Source organism: Herpailurus yagouaroundi, unplaced genomic scaffold (genome assembly GCF_014898765.1).
Source record: "Herpailurus yagouaroundi ecotype Mexico unplaced genomic scaffold, PumYag 159, whole genome shotgun sequence".
Classification (NCBI taxonomy): domain Eukaryota; kingdom Metazoa; phylum Chordata; class Mammalia; order Carnivora; family Felidae; genus Herpailurus; species Herpailurus yagouaroundi.
Genome location: NW_024412400.1, coordinates 16,078,611 through 16,102,919, shown reverse-complemented (window position 1 = coordinate 16,102,919; position 24,309 = coordinate 16,078,611). Strand labels below are relative to the sequence as shown.

The following is a 24,309-nucleotide window of genomic DNA, read 5'->3' as shown; positions in this document are numbered from 1 at the left end:
ATACGTCTCTCTTTGTATCTATCTACAAAATGGGGAAAAATCTAAAAGGGTATATACCAAATGTTAACAGTGGCTATTTCAAAATAACAGAAATATGAGTTATATCTATATTCAGTTTTTCTTCTGTGTGTTCAATTTTTTCTATAATGAGCATCCATTGTTTGTAAAACAGAAGTAAAAATGAATTTTAGGAATACTGTGTGTATTTTCTTTCATTCTTTTAACGTTGACAAACTATTTAGAGAAGTACTGGGTACGACCATTTAAGTATATTTATGTTGAAGAGAAGAAATACTGAGGTGTTTTCTGATCCTCAACACCATGGAAAGAGAGTTTGATCATTTATAATCAAGCAGAATATATAAGTCAAATTGCAGGAATTTTGTTGAGTAATATGAACATTAAATAAAACTTACTCAGCAAATTGGGAATAACAAAGGAGCCAATCTGAGAAAGTCAGATTTTCCAAGTGCTTCTGGAAGGTGATTTAATGTATATCAGGCTAGTTTCATCAAATAGAAAAGTGTTTTATGGCATATTGTTCCCCCTTTCAGATTAGATTTCTCCCTTACTCGTCATCTTATCCATTGTTATGTGACCAGTTGAACCCTTATATGAAGTAACTAGGCACAGAATTACTACTGTAGCCAAAAAGCAGACAGGACAAAAGTTTTACTTAACCATAGCAACAAGATAAAAACCTCTTCTAATTGTCATAGATTTAAAACCTGCTGCAGAATTTGCTGGGTTGGTATTAGCTGACCTTTAAATAGTTCCATGTAGACTTACCTGAAGTCTGTTGGAAGTATTTTCTTCATAGCAGCCACGTAGCTTTGAAGGGGAAGAAAGGCTTTGATCAATAAGAAGCTTGACAAGTATGGTTTTAAAGGATCCTGACTACTCCAAGTTGTTCAAAGAAAGGTTATTTAGAGTAATCCCAATCCTGCCAAAATTTCAGAGGGTCTCAGGAAAGAATAGCCGTCCAAAAAAGCTTCTTTTCTTGTTTGCCCCTCACCTGATATATTGAAGCAAGATTCTATATGCAGACTGCCGGAGAGTTCTAGGGTTTCCACATCTTACTCTTGGAAACAAATAATAAATTAAGCCTGCGTGGAAGACAGAAATAAGAAAAGGCCTGATAATACCTTACTCAGCTTTTAATCAGTAAAACTAGGATTTTTTCAATAGACAGATAAAATCCTCCCTTAGAAATTTCTATGAAACACTTACTGGATGTCAGGTGTTTGGTTTTTTTTTTTTTTTTTTTTTTCTGTTTATTCTCCATGCCATTAAAATTCAGCAAAAGTTATTTGACAAAACCATAATTATATTAAAATAAGTTAATATTTAAAACCAACATTTACTATGGTCTTATAACAACTTTGTTTTAGAAAATAGGAAGGCAATAAAGATTATCCATCGTCTTCCTGTCCAGAGGTGATAACTTTCAATTTTGTATATATTCTAATCTATATGCCCTTATATACATAACAACAGTTTTGAAAATTTGTATACTTCCTTGTAACTATATTTTCTAACTTTTAAATAAAAGCTATGAATATTTAAACATATCCTGAAATATTCTTTGAGAGAAAAAGAAAACTACATAGTATTTCTTTTTTTTTTTTTTTCAAACTTGTATTGAAAAACCAAGAGGATATGCTATGTCCTTTTTCAGAAGAGTCTCTTATACAAGTGGAGGCTATGGACACCACCTTCTCCCTAAGCTGAGGACATTCTGTTCTCAAACTTGAGTTGCCCAGGATACATCATGGCCCTGACTCGGGTCAAACTGTTGGCACCAGTGTCCTCTCAGGAGTGCTGGATGCTGATGATAAGGTAGGGGAGAAATTTTGTGGTGGATCCTTTGTCCTGAACAGCCTCAGACACCCCTTGGGCTCCTTGATTTTATCAGCTTCATTGAAATATCGCTTATGGCTGCTGAGATGCTCATCCATGGCATCAAGAGAACCCATACCACAATATTTCTTTAGCCGGAATCCATCGGAGAAGAAGTACTCAGCAGGGGCCTCGGTGGTGGCAGCCAGGAGAGAGCCCATCATGACTGTGGAAGCCCCAAGGGCCAAGGCTTTGGCAATATGGCCCACACTTTAGATTCTTCTATCAGTAATGACAGGAACACCAACACACCATGCATATTCTGACACCTTGTACATCGTCTTTGCTTGGGACCACCCACAGCCCAGAACTTCCTGTGTGATGCATATGGAGCCACTGCCCATGCCCATCCACAGGGCATCTATGCCAGCATCAGTGAGGTTCTTGGCCTGCATAGCCATGACCACATTGCCTCCAATAACTTGGAGACTGGTGTATTTCCTTTCATGTACTCGATCATGTTGATCGGAAGATGGAGTTTTCCTGAGAAGAGTCCAAATCACTAAGTCCACAGCATCCTGGTTTAGCAAGCTCAGCTTATACTTGTCATCTTTGTGAATGCCAGTGGCTGCTCCACATAGCAGCTACTTTTTGGCATCTTTGGAGGCCAGTAGGTGATCCCAGTTCTTCTTCAGGTCTGTCTGGGCAATGATAGCTACTAGTTCACCATCTTCATTTACAATAGGTAACTTTCTCTTCTTGCTGTGCTGCAGAATTTTATTTGCTTCCTTCAGTGTGATGCCTGCAGGAGCTACCACCAAGTATTCCTTCTTCATCATGATCTCTTCCCAAAGCCAGTCATGTTCTTCCTCCTTGAGAAGATCACTGCCCACCAAGCAACTCCCCATCCAGCCCATGTGTTGGTGGTTGGGATACCAGAGAAGCCATGCTGGGCTTTGGCTTCAAACACATCCCACATTCTGTCCTCAGGGCTGAGGTCACAGGGTCCATGATGAATCCCTGCTCGTCTTTCTTCACTTTCTGAAGTTTGTTGACTTGGAAATCAGGTGTACAATTGTGGTGGATGAAGCCAATACCACCTGTAAGGCCTATTGTTATGGCCGTGCTAGCCTCTGTGAGTGTGTTCATGGGTAAGGAAACCAGTAGGGTCTTCAGAGTGATTTTTTTTTTATTTTAAAGATTTTTTTTAAATTTAATTTTATTTTTAAGTAAACTTTACACCCAATGTGGGGCTCAAACTCACAACCCCAAGATCAAGAGTTGTACACTCTACTGACAGAGTCAGCCATCCAGGTGCTCCCAGAATGAGGTTTTTGATCAGAGCAGAAGTCCTGCCTACCTGGTCTGCAGTGAAGTCAGTGTGCCCAGCAAGAAGGAGAAAGTCCTTGTGGGTGAGGCCATCCCCACAGTTGAACAGCTGCTCTTCCGTGAGCCTACTGTCTGGGACATAAGATGCTCCCTGCTAATCAGGCAGTGGGCCACGGCCAGTGTGCAGCAAAGCCATGTGTGTCTGAGGACCTGGCTGCAGGGTGGTGTTTCTTAATTTATGCAAATTCTCAGTTCTACAAATATGTGAAGGAGAAATCAGTGACGTAGACAGTATGAGATACAGTGGTTAGTAAGATAGAGTCTCTGATCTCAGTCAGCTTGTATTCTAGTAGTGAAAGGGCCAGAGAGGAGTAAACGGAAATGAAGATGCCTACCATGAGGCACTGTAAGAAGAGAGAAAATCCATGTTCACGGAGTGTCAAGGGATGAGAAAGCGCCTCTGATTTGGAGGGTGCTAAGGGGGTGATGTAATGGTCAGTATGATGACAGAATGCTTCTTACACATGTTGTTATGGTCAAGTTCAAATGAGTTAACACCTATTAACTGCCTGGAATAGTGCCTATCATGTACTAAGTGCTCCTAAGGCTCCAATATTATTAGTTCTGTTGTTATTGTCAATCCTGTAATTATGTGACAACTGAAAGAAACCACTGGCTACAATGCCATTTCTTTGAACTCTTCCAACTTCAACCCCAAATTCAACAGGCCATGCTTTTCTGTAGCAAATGGGCCTCAAGAAACTCAGCTACTGTGTCCATTGACATCAAGAAGTCAAGTTGGCTGTCATCCATTAGGCACCGGTTAACATTTCGCCTCCAATTTTCATTTGCCTAAAATGATCCAAGGAGCCATAAACTTGAAGAGAGTATTTAATTACTTCAATAAAATAGGCCCATGGTCCTCCATGCTGGTTTAATAACTGCATTTTCATGCTTTTAGAATCACTTACAATATGCATTTTAAACCAGTGACACTTATTTCCTTTTATTATTGTTCCCACTCTGTTAATATGTGTTTATCTTATTTCAGTCTCTGTAGCCTTGAAACAAGTGCTTATTAATCAGAAGCCATTTAAATGCTGATATGCCATGTTCTACATTAAGGAAACTAAAAGAGCACCAAGCAGGAAAGTACACATAGGTGCTTCCCCTCTTAATTAAAAGCTGCTTTGTACATATAACTCCTTTCCTGGCATTTTATGTGAAGGTATTCAAATTAGATTCAATGAGGATAGGGTAATTATAAACATAACTAAAGCTTCATAAGGGTCCTATTTTAGGGACTTGACTCAGTGATAGACGACAAGTGAATATATCATGGCTGGGTGACCACTAATGGACTCCTGCAAATTTGTAGAATGAAATCTCTGTGTTTCTCAGGATTTGGAGTGCTAAGGACCCCAAGCACAATCACAACCTTGGAAAACGTCTCCAGGCCATTGTCTTGATTGGCTTTCAGACTTCCTGCAGGCTTTGATGTGCATCTTGGAGATGCACTGTTCATGATCCAACATAAATTCTAAAAACTGCAGTAGATCATGAAGTTAGTGGTAGGGGAAAGGAGCTTCCTGAAGGAGCTGAAACCATCCCCTACCAAGACAAAAATGCGGGAAACAGACCGACAAGAGCTTCTAAATAGTAATGTAAGTTGCCCTGATCTCTAGATAACACATTTGTTTGACAATAAAAATCCTGGCTACAAGAGAAGGAGTCTAGTCATTCTACCATAAGACCCCCCTGGGCCAAATACTTCCATTTCCTTAGCTAGTCTCTTTCATGGCGTACCCCAAAAGGTGTGCTTCTAGAGAGCACCCTAGGAGGCAGACCCTGCATAAGTCTTAGAAGTAGCTTCAGGTAGGGACGCTTGGGTGGCTCAGTTGGTTGGGCATCTGACTTCGACTCAGGTCATGATCTCGTGGTTCGTGGGTTCAAGCCCCACATTGGGCTCTGTGCTGACAGCTCAGAGCCTGGAACCTGCTTCAGATTCTGTGTCTCCTCTCTCTCTCTGCACCTCCTCTGCTTGTCCTCTGTCTCTCTCTCAAGAATAAATAAACATTAAAAAAAAAAAGTAGCTTCAGTAAATCCACCCCTTACACACACACACACACACACACACACACACACACACACACACAGAACATGAGCACAAGCTGTGAGCATCTTGCTAGGTTCTTTGCTGGGCTGAAGTAAATTGGGATGGTAGTGGGCAGCTTAGAGGGAGTGTGAGCATGCCAGGAATTCCTACAGCATCCTAACACAAATCTTCATATTGTTAAAACAGTAGGAGAAGGAAGAATAGACATCTTCTGGTAGAGCTTTCTATTTTAAAAAGCAATTCAGACAGGAAAGGTCACCTGTTCTAAGATGCACAATATTAGTGCCTGAAATGGAAGTTGAACTCAGTTTTCCTCATTTTTTGGTCCTGTATATTTCCATCATATTAGGCTGATTAAAAAACAAATATTACTCAAAGTAGATTCCCCTGAAAATAGCATTCTTCACTTCTCAATAACTGTCCTCACAGTAAAGACCCTCCCTAATGAGAAAGGAACTATAGAAACTTGCAATAAAAACGGACTAGACGGGGCACCTGGGTGGCTCAGTCGGTTAAGCGTCCGATTTCGGCTCAGGTCATGATCTTGCGGTCCGTGAATTCAAGCCCCGCGTCGGGCTCTGTGCAGATAGCTCAGAGCCTGGAGCCTGTTTCAGATTCTGTGTCTCCCTCTCTCTCTGCCCTTTCCCTGCTCATGCTCTGTCTCTCTCTCTCTCTCTGTCTCAGAAATAAATAAACGTTAAAAAAAATTAAAAAAAAAAAACGGACTAGATAAAATGGGAGTACCAGGATCTACTTTAGGAAAATCAGATGCCCATTCTTTATGAGGTCTATGAAGAAGGTACATTTCACTGAATGGAGATGGTGTTCACGGTCAGACCCTTAATGGGGGATCAATAAACAATGCACAACAATGCTGCCTTTGCCTCTTTCTTACTGTAAAAATTTCCTTTGTGCCCATACTAATAGAAATTAAATGTTATATGACCAAATCCAAAAGTAAACAAGGGCTTAGAAAGAATTTTCTTCTATCAGTAAGGGGTCAATGATTGTACTCCATTTCTGGCTGATATACTCAGCAAATACTCCAACCATCATACCTTTGGTATGGTTTAAACATTGATTGTTTTTAAAGATAGTTCAAGAGGGGCACCTGGGTGGCTGAATTGGTTAAGTATCCGACTTCAGCTCAGGTCATGATCTCACGGTCTATGAACTTAAGCCCCGCGTCAGGCTCTGAGCTGTCAGCACAGCTTCGATTCGGCTTCGATTTCTGTGTCTGCTTCGGATTCTGTGTCTCCCTCTCTGCCTGCCCCTCCCCTGCCCACACTTTCTCTCAAAATAAATAAGCCTTAAAAAAAAGATAATTCAAGAAATTCAACAAAATTCAATGCCAAGACATCAAGTAAATCAGTTGCTAGTGAGCCCCATAAATAAGGAATACTCAAAAGAGTTTAGGCAGTTTGCTACTCTGGAGTCTGGTTTGTTTTCTAGACTTTACACCTGTTTAAATATCATGTTTGTTCCCCAGATTTAGAGAGTGTATTATGGTGCTAGGCCCACCAAGATAGCTTAACTACCTAAAAAAATTCAGCAGCATGGATTTGAGGTCATGAACATTAAAATAGCAGGAAGTAGCTTTCTATAAAGTTCAGAATCATAGCAACAAATTTTTCTCTCACATCTTATCAAGTCCCAGGCACCTGCCCATGAAATTGGCAGCAGAAAGATTTTCTGTGCTGCAAATTACAGGTTTCTCGTCATCTTGCCAACTTGCTTTGTCTCCACAACCTGGCAAAATGTGGCTATTGGCAGGAAAATGAATATTTGAAAATGATTACAGCATATAGAGATTTTTGGTTCTATAATGTCTAATTGAGTAATATAAATAACTGTTTTAGCACTAGGGGTATATTTGCTTTCTACTTTATAATAGATGACATGCTCTGTAATTTGAGCCCTTGGGCACTAGTCCCTCAAAGAAAGCATTAGAACAAGGTCCTCAATGAACATTATCTGTAACAAGGATAATTTATCAAAATATTAATGACATCTGTACTTTGGAATTCCATGGTCATAGCCTTCCCTCCAGCTAACCTGAGACCTCCCACTGCCTGCTGCTATAGAGGAATTGGACAGAAAACCAGAATTTTCTAAATATCTTGACCATTTATAAAACCAGATTTTCCATCAAGTGTAAAGAAAGTACCCAGCCATCTATGGCAGCTGTGCCATTGGCTTGTTGCCTACGGTAAGAGAATACGGCAAATAGGAAATCAGAAAGCCAAATCCAGTTATTCTGGTTTGAAAGGTTTGTTAAAGAACGAAAGGCTGTAGGGAAGCAAGATAGGGAGTGGGAAATATAAGCAGCCCAAAGAGACACCAGGGTGTTAGATGAAGGAAACATCCGAAACGGGGCTGTTTTTTAAAATTCACGTTAGGGATTCCAGAAGGTAACAGTCTCATAAGCGGTCATCAAGCCACATCAAGATGAAGTTAAAAACAGTGAAACCGAAGCTTTCCTGAGCTTGGCTTAGCTCTCCTGTGGCCAGTGCTTCTCAAAGGATGACAGCAGCAGCAGCATCACCTGGGAACGCGTTAGAGATGCAAATTCTTGGACCTCACCCTAGACCTGCTGCGTCAGGAACTCTGAGGGTGGGGCCCAGAAGCCTGTGTTCTGACAAGTCCTCCAGAAGTTTCTTGAGGACCACCATCCTATGGCCTGATTGGAGCCTCAGGATTTCCACAGGTCCCCCAAGGCAGACAGTGAAGCTGAAGTCAAGTGTCTCTGCCTTAGGGCCTCCCCAGCTGAGAGTCAAGGGACCTGTAGTGTAGCGCACGTAGGCCAAGGGCTGGATGGAGAATGCGCAGGTGTTCAGAGACCTTTGTGACACCAATTAGAACAGAACCTAGACCCAGCTGAGAGAGATCAACGCACCTACTTTAGGTGCAAATAGCAATAGGTCGGACATCACACAAGCTACCAGACAAAGGGCATCTCCTCAGAAAGATACCTGAACTACAATGCGAGAGCTGCTCCACTCTCCAACTGTAAAGTCCCACTGGAGACACCTCTCCCATGTCACTCCCCAGATGCACAAAGACCATCTTGGAAAAAGGCAATGGAATGGTGAGGAAAGACAAAAGTATATGGCCATCTTGTCTGAAAGACAGTCTTTCCAAAAAGACCGTTTAGAATGTTCAGAGACCTGATTAAGTGTCCAACTTAGAAGGACCGAATGTTTATACTGCAAGGAAACTGTTGAATCGTAAAAATCTGTGACTTCATTAATTGGCAGGTCTGAGTTGTTCCCATTTCTCTGGGGAATAATAGGGCTTATAAGGAAGCTTGGGCCAGTGTTAGAGAATAAGTAAACTGTATGCCTGAAAGCAAGATGCATAAATTTGTAACTATGCTATGCACTTTTGCAGCTTTGTAGTACAATGCTTGCTTTTTGGTACTCAGAATGCTTTCTGGAAATCAAAATATTTCAGTATAGAAAGGACAGAATGAAATAATTTTAAAAAGGGATCTTAAAATTGTGAGGACTGCTCGTGACATTTTTATAGTTTGCCCTTGGCAAATTCTCCTCCATCCTCCCTCTCTTATAGATAAACCATCAAGCAGCTTTGCCAACAGAAGCCTGACTCAGAGCCCTCAGGTGGAGGGAGTTTGGCAACATTAGAATGGTGGGCAGATTGGGAAGGGTCAGGTAGGAATTCCCTATTTGGAGACTCAATTAAGCAGAATGAATATGATGGGCCTAAAATAAATGAATATACAATAAAACAATGGGCAAGAAAACAATAGATTTCTTTGTTACTGGGATTAGTTAGAATGCACTGGGTTTTTCAATTACTTCAATGTCAAGAGCGTGATCTTGGAAAATCACACCAAAGTACCTTAACTGAAAAGTATTAAAAGCTCTTTAGAAATGTTTCCAGGCAGTATGTTTAAATATTTATGAACAATTTCTATAAATGACTGCTGGCCAGTTATAATAATTAGGTGTATTCAGATGATACAATAATCTTCCCTACTCTTGAAAATGTGCTGACTTTGTAATACTTACCCTGAAATGGCCTCTGCTCAGTGTGCTGACCTGTTTGGTTTTTTGTTTTTTTTTTTCTTCTTCTTCTTCTTGCTGGAAAGATTGGGTTTTGTTTTTAGTTAAATTAAAAAAAATTTTTTTAGTTGAAGTATAACTCGTACATAAATTAAATTCACAAATTTAAATGCGTAGCTCAGTAAATGTTTACAAATGTACACGCCCATCTGAACTCCACCCAGGTTGAGATATTTCTAGGCCTCCAGGAGGTCCTTTGTCCTCTTCTAAGGGAATAACTCCACCCTATGCCACCTATTGTTCTCATTTCTATTACAGTTGATGACTTTTTTCTTTTTCTGAACTGAGGTAAATGGAATCAAATAGTAGTGATGTTTTCATGACTGGGTTCCTTCACTCAAAATTATGTCTTGATGATTCATCTACATTGTTGCATTTGACACCAGCCTATCTTTTTTCCTTGCCGTGTGGTATCCCACTGTAGAAGTATACCATAATTTTCTTTTGATGGACATTGGGTCATTCCTAGTTAACTCTTATTAATGAAACTTCCATGAGCATTCTTGTATAGTTCTTTCAATGAACATAAGCATATGTTTCTCTTGGGAATAGACCCAGGAGTGAAGCTACTGGGTCAAAGGATATAGGTTTATTTAGCTTTAGTGGCCACTGCCAGATATTAAAAATGATCGTACTGATTTATGTTCTTATACAAAAGGCTGGCTTTAAAAAAATTTTTTTTAACATTTATTTGTTTTTGAGAGGCACAGAGAGATAGAACACAGCAGGGGAGGAGCAGAGAGAGGGAGACACAGGCTCCAGGCTCTGAGTCTCCAAAGCAGGCTCCAGGCTCTGAGCTGTCAGCACAGAACCTGACACAGGGCTCGAACTCACGGACCGTGAGATCATGACCTGAGCTGAAGTCAGCCACTCAGCTGACTGAGCCACCCAGGCACCCCTAAAAGGCTGGCTTTTTAAATGAGAGAACATGCATTGTATTTCAAGAGGCCTTTCTCAACACTGGCTTCCATGAGATGGTCTGTCTATAGTTACTTAGGCAGGGCATAAGTGCTCTAGAGAGGAAAGAGCACTTCTCACTTGTCTGATTCATTTTCAAATTCAATTTTATACATATATATATATACACACATACACATACACACACACACACACACACACACACACACACACATCACGGAAAGGTCGCGGCTCATACAGGAAGCAATTTAGTATATAAGGCAAGCTTACTTCTCAGAGCTCCCTTAACCCTATATAATACTTTTCTCTTTGAACCTTTATTTTTTTCATATTGAAAAGTATATATGGAAAATGGGGGAGGCTATGCATGTGTTGGGGTGAGAGGTATATGGGAAATCCCTATACCTTCCCCTCAATTTAGCTGTGAACCTAAAAAAAATAAATAAATAAACTAAAAAAAGAAAACCCATATGGACTCACTGCAGAAAATTCAGAAAACACGGGAAAATGCACACGAGAGGATAAAGACCCATACTCTGACGGGCTTTTCTCATTATATGCTTCCAGAACCTATTTACGCATGGGAGAGTTCTAGCTGTATGAAAATCATTTCTTTACAAAGGTTTTGCAACTTGTGTTTCTGTTTTTTGTTTGCTTATTTTGGATTATTTAACTGTATTCATAGACATCTTCACACATCAATAATTATAAATATGCATCATGTTTAATGGCAGCAGGGGATTTTATTGTACATAAATGCCCTAGTTGATTTAACCATTCCCCTGTTGGTGGGTGTTTATATTCACGCTTTCTCTTTTAAAAACAATGATGCAGTAAGCATCTTTATGTACATATCTTGTGCACATGTTAAATTATTTTCCTTAGGATAAATTCCCAGAGTTTAATTTATAAGTTAAAAGTGATTCCTATCTTCAATTTTGATATAGATTAACAAAATGCCTTCCCAAATGCTGTGTCAAGATACTTCTCTAGCAGCATATGAGTGCAATTCCCAAACTCCCATATAGCAGGCTGCAGCATTCTTTTTTTTTTTTTTAAGTTTATTTATTTTTGAGAGAGAGAGGAGGGAGGGGCAGAGAGGCAGAGGAAGAGAGAGAATCCCAAGTAGGCTCTGTGCTGTCAGCACAGAGCCCCATATGGCCTCGAACCCACAAATGATAAGATCATGACCTGATCCAAAATCAAGAATCATATGCTTAACCAACTGAGCCACATAGGTGCCCCTGCAGCATTCTTTTTAATCACAATTTTATTGGCCTTAAATAATGCCCATTTTTATTAATATTTACTTAACTACAAACAAAATTTAACATAGTTCCATAATTCTTTTTTTAAAGAATTTTTTTAAGTTTATTTATTTTGAGAGAGAGACAGAGAGCGTGAGCAGGACATGGGGATAGAGAGAGGGAGAGAGAGAGAATTCCAAGCAGGTTCTGTGCTGTCAGCATGGAGTCTGATGCGCGTCTCAAACCCACCAACTGTGAGATCATGGCCTGAGCCAAAACCAAGAGTCGGATGCTTAATGGTCTGAGCCACCCAGGTGCCCCACAATAGTTACATAATTCTGTTCACCACTTGAAGCTGTCCCTTTGTAAATTACTTGTTTGTTTCATTAGTCCATATTAATTTTGCTGTGTAAAAATTTTTGTATGTAGAAAATCGATTAACATGTCTGCCACATTTGTTTTAAATACTTTCCTTTTTATTTTTAGCAAGTTGGTATTTTCATTATTCAGGTCTTTATATTCTTTCTTCAAATGTTGGATTTTTTTCACATATTCTTCACAATTCTTATTATACTCAATCCTAATATATTTTGCATGATTGCTGCTAATTTGAATTGAATTATTTTGTTGATCGTTATTACTTTATTCATTATGGTACACATTAATTATTTATTAAAATATTGATTATTAGTATATATAAAAGTGATTGATATTAATATTTCTGTTGTTAGCACTCTCCCTAATAGTTATTTTTAATTCACATACATATTCCAGTTGATTCTCTTGGTTTTTTCAGCCAGATAATCAAGTTGTATGCAAATTACGATAATTTTCTTAGTTTTGATATTTATAGCTTTTGTTTCTTCTAATGGAACAATGGGACACCTCTACAGTGTTAGAAAATCATAGTGAAAAAGGAAATCTCTGCCTTTTTAACTGAATTTATTTCACTAATCTTAATGCTGGCATTAGATTTATGATGTTTTTCTAAAAAAATCATATTAGGAGTATCTTATTTCTTCTGATTTTATAAAAAAACTTTTTGTCAGAAATAGGCAATAACTTTTATCAAAAACATATAAACATGTCTTGAGATGGTCATATGAGTCTTCAAGTAAGTGGTAAGGTGATTTGTATTAATAAGACTGAATTGCACTTGCATTCAAAGTATAAACTCTACTTTGTCATGGAGCATTTTTCTTTTTATATACACTGGGATTGATTTGCTACTGTTTGGTTGAATATGTTAGACTTTATATTTATAAGTAAGATTATAGGTCTATATAGTTTGGGGTTTTTTTTGTTTTGTTTTGTTTTTTTGCTTGGTAATCCTCTTAGGTTTTTCAATTGGAGTTATGCTAGCTTGGTAAAATAAATATGGTAGCATCCATTCTTTTCTTTATTCTGTGAAGTATTTTCAATGGCAAATGCCATTTCGATTTTCTCCCCAAATACCTATATTATAGATTTTTATATGCCAGGTACTGTGCTGGATATTGGAGATATATGCATAAGTAATAAAAAATACGATGGCTTTTTGAGAACACATTGTAGTGGAATATGTTCCTTGAAAGTTTGAAAGAATTAGCCTGACTGCATTTTGGGGGAGTGGAGGAGAGCACATGCAGCTTTTGGCCAATTTTCTTATTTCTTCCATTTTGTTGGATATATTCCAGTTTTCCTTTGGCATCCATATTTCCTTGGAAAATTATTCCTCTCAAGGAGAGTTTGGTGTTTTCCTTTACTAGATTAGTCTTCTCCATCTATGGTTATATCTCAGCTCCTAATTTGTATGTTTTCAGCTTTCTCTCTTTTTCTTACCTCTGAATTCAAGTGATGTTAGTGTATGTGTGGGTGTATAATATAATATAAAGCAAGGAACAAATTATCCTCCTATCACCACATAGTCTGTTTTGTCACATTATCAAGAATTTGCCAACTCTGCAAGGGAATACATTGAAGATAATGTGTTTTCTAAAGATCCCTGTGCTGAGGGACCTTGGGCAAAGAACTCAGTTCTTGAGAAGAATGCGAATTTCTTAAGACCGAGAGCCACATTTCTGGAATCTGCCCCAGGACCTGGGACAGTGACTCTTATGTGGCAGGCTTTCAATAACAATTTGTTGAATTGAGTTCTCTGCTGAAGGGCAAAGAGCTTGTTGAGATGATTTCTTGAGGTACATTACAGGTTTAGAAGCTATAATATTAGAACAATTACAGTGATGAGAAAGAAAGTACTGTTAAAGAGTTAAAGACATCATGGAAATATATAGACCAGGTGGGTTTTCCTTCTTATGAATCATCCAGCAACATTATCACTCACTCTTAAATTGATCACTTACTAACTACATCGTTGGAAAAATATTGAATTCTTTTATTCTGAACGTTATAAAGCCAGTTCTTTTAGCCCTCACTTTATAAGGGAAAAATGAAAGAGTTTAACCATGTGACCACAAATAAATAAGTTGTTTCATGCTCACTTTTAAATTAATGAATTTTGTGGTGTACTTTTTTGTTAGCTGGTTTTTCTAAAACCCGGCCTACAGTGGGTATACAGGAGGTAATTCACATGATTTTGAAAAAGAGATAAAGGAAAAAAGATCTTACACTTCAATACAGTCACAGTTCCCTATTAAGTATTAACTTGAGTGCGAACTTGACAAGTTATGAAAGTAAAACATATCTCTGTATTATTTTCTCTTACCAACACACTGATCCGTGACTGTCTTAGTGTTTTTGTTTTCCCTTGTGGAACATTTTCTTCCACAAGAAGGTTTTATTTCCAAGAGGAATGCTTAGTGGCTTTATTTTAGAATTTTCATTTACTTTAGCCACAAATGGTAAATATTTTCTTCCACAATCACCCACAGTGATAACTGTGTATCATCAACACTAGATTTGGGGCAAGCTGGGCCACATCTAATTCTCAGGTAAACAGTCTCTCACTGAAAATTCTGTGGAGATATAATTATATTGAAAAACTACTATTATATTCTTGTAAGGAGTACTGGTCATATTAGGTAATATTTCTTTTTTTTAATGTTTATTTCTTTTTTTAGTGTTTATTTACTTTTGAAGGAGAGAGAGAGAGAGACAGAGTGTGAGTGGGGGAGGTGCAGAGAAAGAGGGAGACACAGAATCCGAAGCAGGCTCCAGGCTCCGGGCTGTCAGCACAGAGCCCAATGCGGGGCTCGAACCCACAAACCACAAGATCATGACCTGAGCTGAAGTCAGACGCTCAACCGACTGAGCCACCCAGGCGTCCGTTAATGTTTATTTTGGACAGAGACAGAGAGAGAGAGAGAGAGAGAGAGAGAGAGAGAGCAGGGGAAGGGCAGAGAGAGAGAGGGAGACAAATAATCTGAAGCAGGCTCCAGGCTCTGAGCTGTCAGCACAGAGCCCGACGCAGGGCTTGAACCCACGAGTTAGGTAATATTCCCTAAGCCTATAGATTTTTGAAGGATCTTACTGATTTGCTATATAGGCAAGTTTGAAAAACAATATCATCCAATTTAAACTTACTGAACTCTCATATTTAATTTTTAAAATTATTGTTCTTTTGATGAATTCTGTTAATAGAGACTGTCACAGTGAAAGGACTTCTCTGCTTTATTTATTTTTTATTTTTTTTTTATTTTTTTTTTCAACGTTTATTTATTTTGGGGACAGAGAGAGACAGAGCATGAACGGGGGAGGGGCAGAGAGAGAGGGAGACACAGAATGGGAAGCAGGCTCCAGGCTCTGAGCCATCAGCCCAGAGCCCGATGCGGGGCTCGAACTCACGGACCGCGAGATCGTGACCTGGCTGAAGTCGGACGCTTAACCGAATGCGCCACCCAGGCGCCCCAGGACTTCTGCTTTAGACCCAAGCCCACTTTACCTTTTAAGATGGCAGGGTGATTGGTGAGCAACCTACTATTGTTTTCATCTAGATATTTCTCTCTCTGAAACTAAGTCAGTTTTCCCTTTGAAATAAAATAAATGCCTGTGATTATCTACATGTCTTAATTTGATTAAACACAATAAAGTCATTCCGCAGAACCTTTTCTAAAGTCCCTTCTGGCAAACGGGGATAAAGAAGAGCATACACTGAATGAGCTCCAGGCAAAAGTGATCATAATGTTACAGGGGAAAGGAGACCATGACTTGAGGTAAGGAACTCATTTGTGATAGCCAACCCATTACCTCACTTCTAATAGGATGGATTCCCAAATGGATTTTTTTTTTTTACAGTGAAAACCCACTTCAGTTCTCAGTATCCCATCCTGAAAAGAAAGGGAGAGGAATGTAATACCTAAGGTTTCTTCCAATTCAGACAGACAGTCGGTGATGCATTAATTTGTTGTTGTTGTTGTTGTTGTTGTTTGAATGCTCATAACTGGTGTTCTGAGTTGGAGTTATTGGGGAAAGAAAGGTAAATTGTAGCCTGAATGACAAGGATATTTGAGGCAAAGAGCACAGGGTTGATGGTGCAGTAGATATGTATCATCCTTCAGCGAGGTTTTGGGCTCTTGCCTTGGTTCAGAATTGATGGGAAGAAATATTTATGGATGGCAGTAAACTGAAGAAGCATAAATCAGAAAAAACTAGTGGACTCCTGATTGTCATTATGTGGAGAAGCATGAAAGGCACTTTAAGTCTGAGGTCTTCCACTCGCTTTCTTTAAATGACAATGCTCTCTGATAGACTTCAGTGATTTTCCTGAATACTGGGGCAAGCAGAATTGTTCATGTGGAATATTATCGCAGAAACCTCCGTCTGAAGCCCCGAGGCTTCCCCCTTTTCCAACTAATCCCCGTTATGACAGCACTTTGGCATGAAAGTGAGTTTTCCATTTCGCTGCTTGCTAAATTGAAGCTATTTGATAAATGGCATGCGTGCCACACAATGGTGTATACCAACGCTGTGATATTTGACAGAGAGCAATTTCAAAGCTTTTGCTTTTGCATTTCATACACTTACAATCCAAGTTACCTTGGGAAGTGGCTGGGGTGTCACGGCATATGCACGCCAACACAAGCTTGAGTGTACATGTCAGATGGGAAAGACGCCTAAGTTCGTATTCTAGTTGCAGACAAAACGAGACAAAGAGGACCCCAATTGTGGATTCATCCACCACGTGATATCAAACTTCACCATGCACTTCGAATTTGGAAATTTTATCAGAAATTAATCTTGCATGCTTTTCAAAAATAGGACGGGTTTTAAGCATCACCCTGACACCTTTTGTAAAATAACGACGGTGTGTATGATAGACAGTTTATACTTTGATCTTGCTTGACTGTTATCTTTCAAAAAATGTAGCTGTTGAAGATCATCAGCTTTGAAAAACGCTGTCAAATTATGTGAGTTTCCACGTTGTGCAATCACATCGTTTTCTTACATTTTTGGTGTATCACTTGTCAAATTTAACCTTCCCTAGTACCTTAGTAAGAGAAAAATACCTAGTTAACTCTTGAAAAAAATTATATTCGGTAAAAGATGATGGAAACCCATAAGTAACGGCTAATTGTCAGTCTCGGTCGCCAAGTCCGTAACGTTGTGTTCATGGGATTTTGCTCGCAAATTGAAAGCGACTGTATCATGTTTTCTTTTCTGTGACTCTTTCCCAATTCAAACAATAAAGAGAACACCAAAAAAGAAAAAAAAAATGTGGTGAGGTTAACAGGAAATGCACACACACACACACACACACACACACACACATACCCCAATTCAGGAATTTGTGGGAACTCCATATTAAAGTAAAGAATCATTCTTTGTGTTCCAGACACAAAATAAGGTAATTTCTTCTGCTGTGTGAATTCTGAGAACACTATTGAATTGGTGGGAAACAGGAAAGCTACTGACCATGATGGAGAACATTAGGAAGGCCTCTACACCTCTGACATTTTTCTCATCCAATGTGGAAGGGATCTCATGTTGTGAAAAGGAAAGTGCGTGGACCCTGAGGCAAAATGCATCTGTGCCCAAAACTACCTCTGCCACTCGAGGGCTGTGTCCTCCCGACTAAACTGCTTTGAGTTTCCTGAACTTCCATTTCCTCCTGTGTAAAATTGCCAAGCGTCTACCCAGTAGATGGAGTTGTTAAGATTAAAACTGATAAGATGTAAATGTTGTGCCAGATTTAGCGAGTCCTCAGTAAATATGATTCCTTTTCTGTATTTTCCAACTACTACTTATAGAAATTCTGCCGACAGAAGTTTTGAAGCCCTGAAAGGTACCTGAAGTCTTCCACTATCAAAAGCTCCTGAAAGGGACAAGGAGTTAACCGTGAAGAAACTTATTCTTCCTTTTTGGCAGCGTGATAGATGATACTTAAATGGGTGGTTTCATGGCAGGAATGAAACCAAGATAACCCTAGCAGCATCTATGGGCCATTTGTTAATAATTTTTCATTATTAAAAAGATACATGTTGGGGTACCTGGGTGGCTCTGTTGGTTAAGCGTCTGACTCCGGCCTAGGCCATGATCTTGCTGTTCCTGAGTTTGAGCCCCGCATCGGGCTCTGTGCTGACAGCTCAGAGCCTGGAGCCTGCTTTGGATTCTGTGTCTCCCCCTCTCTCCGCCCCTCCCCCACTCACCCTCTGTCCCTCTCTCTCCAAAATAAATAAACACTAAAAAAAGATACGTGTTAATTTTAGGAAAAGATATCAAAGTAGAAAGAATTTTGTTTTTCACTTCAGTTTCATGGTCCAAAGACCCACTTCGGCACTTTCTTTATCATGCCATTGGTTTGGTATCTCTTCATTTACATTTTTTCCTGGGAATTATTTATCATTTTTGGAAGTGAGCTCCAAATATAAATAAGATTATTCCCCCTTGGCATACAAGACTTGGGCTCAAATATAAATGTTGTGTGAATAATAGAATGTTAAACCATTGCTCTCCTGAGCTTTGTTTATACTTTGGTTTTCATGCTTATAAAAGATATGAAACTATTGAACAGTTAGACATATTTATCATTAACCTAAGTGTTGGTCCTGCCAGTCACCGAGTATTATCAATAATCAGACTGCAGTACTGCAGAAAGCCAGCATTGCTACCATTAAAGGACCTGTAACTCTTTACAAAGTGGCCTTTAAGGGGCACCTGGGTGGCTCAGTTGGTTAAGCATCCATCTTTGACTGAGGTCATGATCTCACGGCTCGTGAGTTCAAGCCCCTCGTCGGGCTCTGTGCTGACAGCTCAGAGCCTGGAGCCTGCTTCGGATTCTGTGTCTTTGTCTCTCTCTCTGTCCCTCCCCAGCTCGGGCTCTGTCTCTCTCTCTCTCTCAAAAATAAATAAACATTAATTTTTTTTTTAAAGTGGCCTTTAAGTACAGTTTATAGAGAGTTTACAAGGTGGTTATAGTGTTCCATCAGACCTCAAGTTACATTTTGGAAAGAAGTTCTAAAATTGTTAATGTCATCCAGGATTGAGTAATTTTCAGTTTGAATCTTAATTGTTGACTTAGCCTAACCAGCATAAACAATACCATAATTAAACAATAACTCTTTGCATAGTGATTTTGGGGAAATCTATGAATTGCAGATAAATTCCTTCTTGGTTCCTCCCTATGGAACCAAAACGAAAGAGGGAGCAATATGAGTTATATCTTCAGTGGGTTTTTGTTCCTTTTACAGAACAGCCGCACCTGTGTGATTTTGAAAAACTGTCCATTCTCACATGGACCATAGCATTTCTTACTCGTCTCTTCACATTTTTATTAATAACATTTGGTTTTTACATATACGTGCAATTTTTATAGCTCGTTTACTTTCTCTGATGGAAAAGCAGTGTGAGCTCATTGTAGATTATGTGGAAAATACAGATTATGCAGATTTTAAGGAGGTAATCTCAGCACCAGATGTAACAGCTATCATTATGTTAAAATGTTTCCTTTCCTACATTTTTTGCTTTTAGCTGTTGTTCCCATTTGTTTTTACATAGTTGAGTTTATATTAATATACAGCCGTATAATAAGGTATTGTCACTTTGTCCTTGAACACCGATATTTCTCCATCTATTGAAAATGCCTTGAAAACATTATTTTCATTGATGCATATCATAGTATATACATGTATTTAAACATGCTTTTTTAAAAAAAATTAGACTATTTATTCCATTCCTTATCGTCCTATTTTTTTTAACATTGTAAGTAGTATGGCAATAAGCATATGTGCATAAACCTTTTTCCTGAGTTTCAAATTTCTCCCATTTTAATATATTTCTCACAATTACTCAGCTAATGAGCATAGGTATTTTAAGATACATTGGATTATACTTGGTCACTCTCCTGTGAGCATTTTGCAGCCACCTTTTTTTTTTTATTGCCTGGCTGTTTTTGAGACCGGTGGTGTTCCTCTACCCCTTCCTCCGGTAAAGCATCCTTGAATGGATTCAGTGACTTCACCATCAGTTTTCTTGGTTTTTCAATAAAGGGCTAGTGAAGTTCGGAAAGAGCAGGAGGCACATTTGGACATGATATACCCAGAATAGAGAGATAAAAATTAAACATTTAAAAAAAAGGTAAATGAAGTTGTTGATTTCTCACTTAAAAACAGCACCTCATTTGAATCATAAAATAGAATTTTCTAATACTCCAAGGGAATTCTGGTAGTAGGAAAAAACACATTTAGCTTTTTTTTTTTTTTTAAAAAGTTTACGTATTTATTTGGAAAGAAAGCAGGGGAGGGCAGAGAGAGAGGGAGAAAGAATCTCAAGCAGGTTCCTCACTGTCAGTGCAGAGCCTGATGTGGGGCCAGAACTCACAAACCATGAGATGATGGTTTCGACCTGAGCCGAAGTCAACACTTAACCAACTGAGACACCCAGGCACCCCACGCCCCCACACACAAAAAAACCACCACGCTTCAAAGGTCCTTTTAGAGCTCTTTTTCATTCCCTCCCCCAGAATCAGATGTGTTTTTGCTTTCATGTTTCTACTTGTGGCCCGAGTTTGTTCATTTTCGTTGCTGTATAGTATTCTATTCTATGATTATACCACGGCTTATTTATCCATTCTATTATTGGTGGACTTTGGAGTTATTAGGAATTGTGCTGCTATGAACATTTTTGTATATGTCTTTTGGTGAATATATATATATACATATATATATACACACATATATATATGTATATGTATATGTATATGTATATGTATATGTATATGTATATGTATATGTATATGTATATGTATATGTATGTATATGGGGGGAAGCGTATATATTGAAGTCTAACTATTGGATCTTAAGAGATGCATAAATTTGGCTTGAGTAGCTACTTCCAAACACTTGGCAAAGAAGTTGTACCAGTTCTATACACTTCTGCCAACAATGTGTGAAAGTTTCAGTTGTTCTGCATATTCACCAGCCTCTGCTGTTTACCTGTCTTGTAATTTTACCCATCCTGTTGGGTATGTTATGATATTGTACTGTGATTTTATTTTATTTTTTAATTTTTAAATGTTTGTTTGTTTTTGAGAAGAGAGAGAGAGACAGATATGAGCAGGGGGAGGGCAGAGAGACAGGGAGACACAGAATCCGAAGCAGGCTCCAGGCTCTGACCTGTGAGCACAGAGCCCTACACGGGGCTTGAACTCACGAAACATAGATCATGACCTGAGCAGAAGTTGGATGCTGAACCAACTGAGCCACCCAGGCACCCCAATATTGTACCGCGATTTTAACTTGTACTTTCTTAGCGATCAACGAAATGTTTCACCATTACATATATTTACTGGATGCTTGGAAATCTTTTGTAATACGGCTATTGACATCTTTTGATTTTTTTTTTTAGGTATTTAACATTTTCTTACTGATTTGTTGAGGCTTTTTATATACTCTAGAAACAAGTCTTCTTTTGGATATATGTATTGCAGGTATCTTACCTCATGCTGTGTATTGTTCTTCTATATTCATCATGGTGTCTTTTGATAAATAGAAGTTCATCATTTTAATATTGCAACAATTATCAATTTTCCTTCATAGTTAATACTTTTTGTGTCTTAAGAGACCTTTGCTCACCCCAAGTGCATAAAAACATTCTTCTGTGTTTCCTTTTAACAGTTTGTTGTCTCACTTTTTATTTTAAGATCTTCAGTACATGTGGATTTTTAAAGTGATGTGAAGTAGGGGTCCAATTTATTTGTTGCCTGTGATATCTGATTGACCCAGTGCTACTCACTGCACTTCACTATCACCTTTTTCAGTTACCAACTGACCATATATATGGCAGACCTGAGGTGTAGATGAGCACTCTGGCCACAAGGTAGAAGATAGAGTGGGAGAGGGAACAAGAATGGAAATTGGGAGACCAGCGAGGTGGTTTCTTTAATAGTATAGGTAAAGGGGCGCCTGGGTGGCTTAGTCTGTTGAGTGTCTGACTCTTGATATTAGCTCAAGTCATGATCTCACAGTTCATGAGTTCAAGCCCCGTGCGGGGCTCTGTGCTAACAGTGCGGAGTCTGCTTGGGATTCTCTCTCTCCCTCTCTTCTGCCCCTCCCCCCAACTCCCTCTCTCTCTCTCTCTCTTTCTCAGAATAAATAAGTAAACTTTAAAAACAATAGTACAGGTAAAAAATGGTGGCGGCTTGAGTGAGGAAGGTAGCAACAGGGATGCCAAGGAATAGGTTAATTTGACATATGTTTTCAAAGTTGATACATAAGTATCAAATATAGAGTGACACAGAGGGAGGAGTGTGAAAAGGATGGCGATAAAAAATGACTTTCATGTTTCTGGCTGAAACTTCAAGCTAATGATAATGCCATTCATTGAAATGAAAGAAAAGTTTGATTTGAGAGATTTTACAGTGATTTTTCAAGAAATGATATCTTCCAGACTAGAGGGTTCTTGCACCGCACCAGTAATTGATAAAATTATGACCCTTTCATAGTAACCTAAATAAACTCAAGAGAGCATTGAAATGGTTAAATCAAGAACTATTAAACTTATCATTTGTTTTCAAGGATGGTAAAAAAAAAAGAAAGACAAAAATTATTATTATTTGGAAGTAGAAGCCACTTTGTGTACTAGATAGGGATACAATGAGCAAAGACTTCAGACCAAGGACAAACATCAGCTACAGCACAGCTCCGACTCACAAATTCTTTGTGTGTTCGGAAAGCACAGTTCGAAGTCTCTTGGAGTGATGTAATTACAAACTGAAGCATATCCTTCTTCTTCTATGTCAACTGAACCCTGGAGAACTACTCTCCCAAAGTACCCTGCTGCATGTCTCAAGGTCTGCGGAGGCTTTTACATCCATGCTTGAACCAGGGATTATTATAGCAATTTGTTTCCCAGGGGTGTTCTGTGAGGTGAAAAGAACACTTAGAAATGGTAGGCTGAGAGTAATAATAATATTAATAATTGATGCGTCTGCCGTTCATTTAATCTTTGAATCCCACAGCTGAGTTGTCATATCGTATTATCTAAATTTCAAACAGACAACCTTCACACTGATTAGCACATCAAGGTAAAGATGGAACTTGGAAAAAGCTGAGGGGGTTTATTATTCAGTGCCGTGTTCTACAGCAGAACTTCACAGGCCGGCTGAGATTGGGTTCCAGGTGTTCAGATTGGGTTTCCAGCAGCTTTGGGACAGCCAGGTATGGCTTTTCAGGCCGATTATCTCACATCCCGAGATGTGGGGTGGAGCAGTGTCTAATGGCAGACCCCACGGTTCTGCAGCACTGAGCGTCAGTGACCTTCGGGCACGTACAGACGCCCTCGAGGAGATGACCCGCCAATAGCAAGGCACGCTGCTCTCCAGGGACAAGAGGTCTGTCGTGTGGTTGAATGAGTTCTTCTTTCAGGCGTTCAGGGAGAGCAGGAGGCATTCCAATACCAGGGGGTCTGGAGCAAGTGGGGGGGGGGGGGATGAGCAGAAAAGCCTGGATGAGGGATTCTGATGGGCTCCCTGGATCTCTGTCGTTGATTCTTCTGTCAGTTTGTTTTGATGAATGTGCTTAGTGCAGTCCAAGCTAGCTGCCAAGTGACTGCCTTAATAATGTGTGCATTTAGAACGTCATCATCTTCATATACTTGATAAAAGAGTTTTGATCAGAGGCTAAAACCATTTGCATCATCACAACAAAATGACATTACATTTTGTAATGAAAGAAAATGGGGTGTTTGATTGTTTCAATATACCGTCAACTGTTGTCAACTTTGGATGGTTGAAAATGTTTTAATTTTCCTATCATTTATGCAAACAGATTTTGTCTTCAATGTAAACTCAAGAGTTTAAGGAGATTATCAATAGGAAATATTGATAAAAATTGCATATTATTCATTTTTGTCGTAAAATTTGATGGGAAAACTATGTTCATACATGCTGTTATGAGTGAGTTATGTCCCTTAAGAATATATGTTGAAGAGTGGACCCAAGGAACTGGGGCAGTTGCTGTGGCCACCAACCGTGGCTACCAGCTCAAGTGACTATCCTTGCCTTCACAGAGTAAGCCACAGCTCCCAGAGTGCTACCGGGGTGCATCTCCAGCCTATGAGCCTTTAGTCATCCCAGTATCAGTCCTTGTCATGATTAAAATGTGAGCAAAGATAAGGTTTGGCTCTCTGTTCCAAGGATTTTTGAGAATTGATAAATACTCATTTGTCTAGGCTTCGGGCAATCATAATAAATGTCCACCTAAACACCCCCCTTCTGGGAAAAAGAGCCACACATGGAACATTGAATCTATGCAACAGGGAGGTGATTCAACATGGGGAAAGATCTTAGCCTGCTTTTGATTTGACATGAAGAGTAAATGGTCAGTGTCCTGGGAACTGGAGT

The 24,309-nt window shown here is 39.1% G+C and overlaps 1 pseudogene; it reads right to left on the bottom strand.

Moving 5' to 3' along the window:
- Positions 1–1,674: 1,674 nt before the first annotated feature.
- LOC121034166 (inosine-5'-monophosphate dehydrogenase 2-like) overlaps positions 1,675–24,309 on the bottom strand; it is a 91,681-nt pseudogene continuing 69,046 nt past the window's right edge.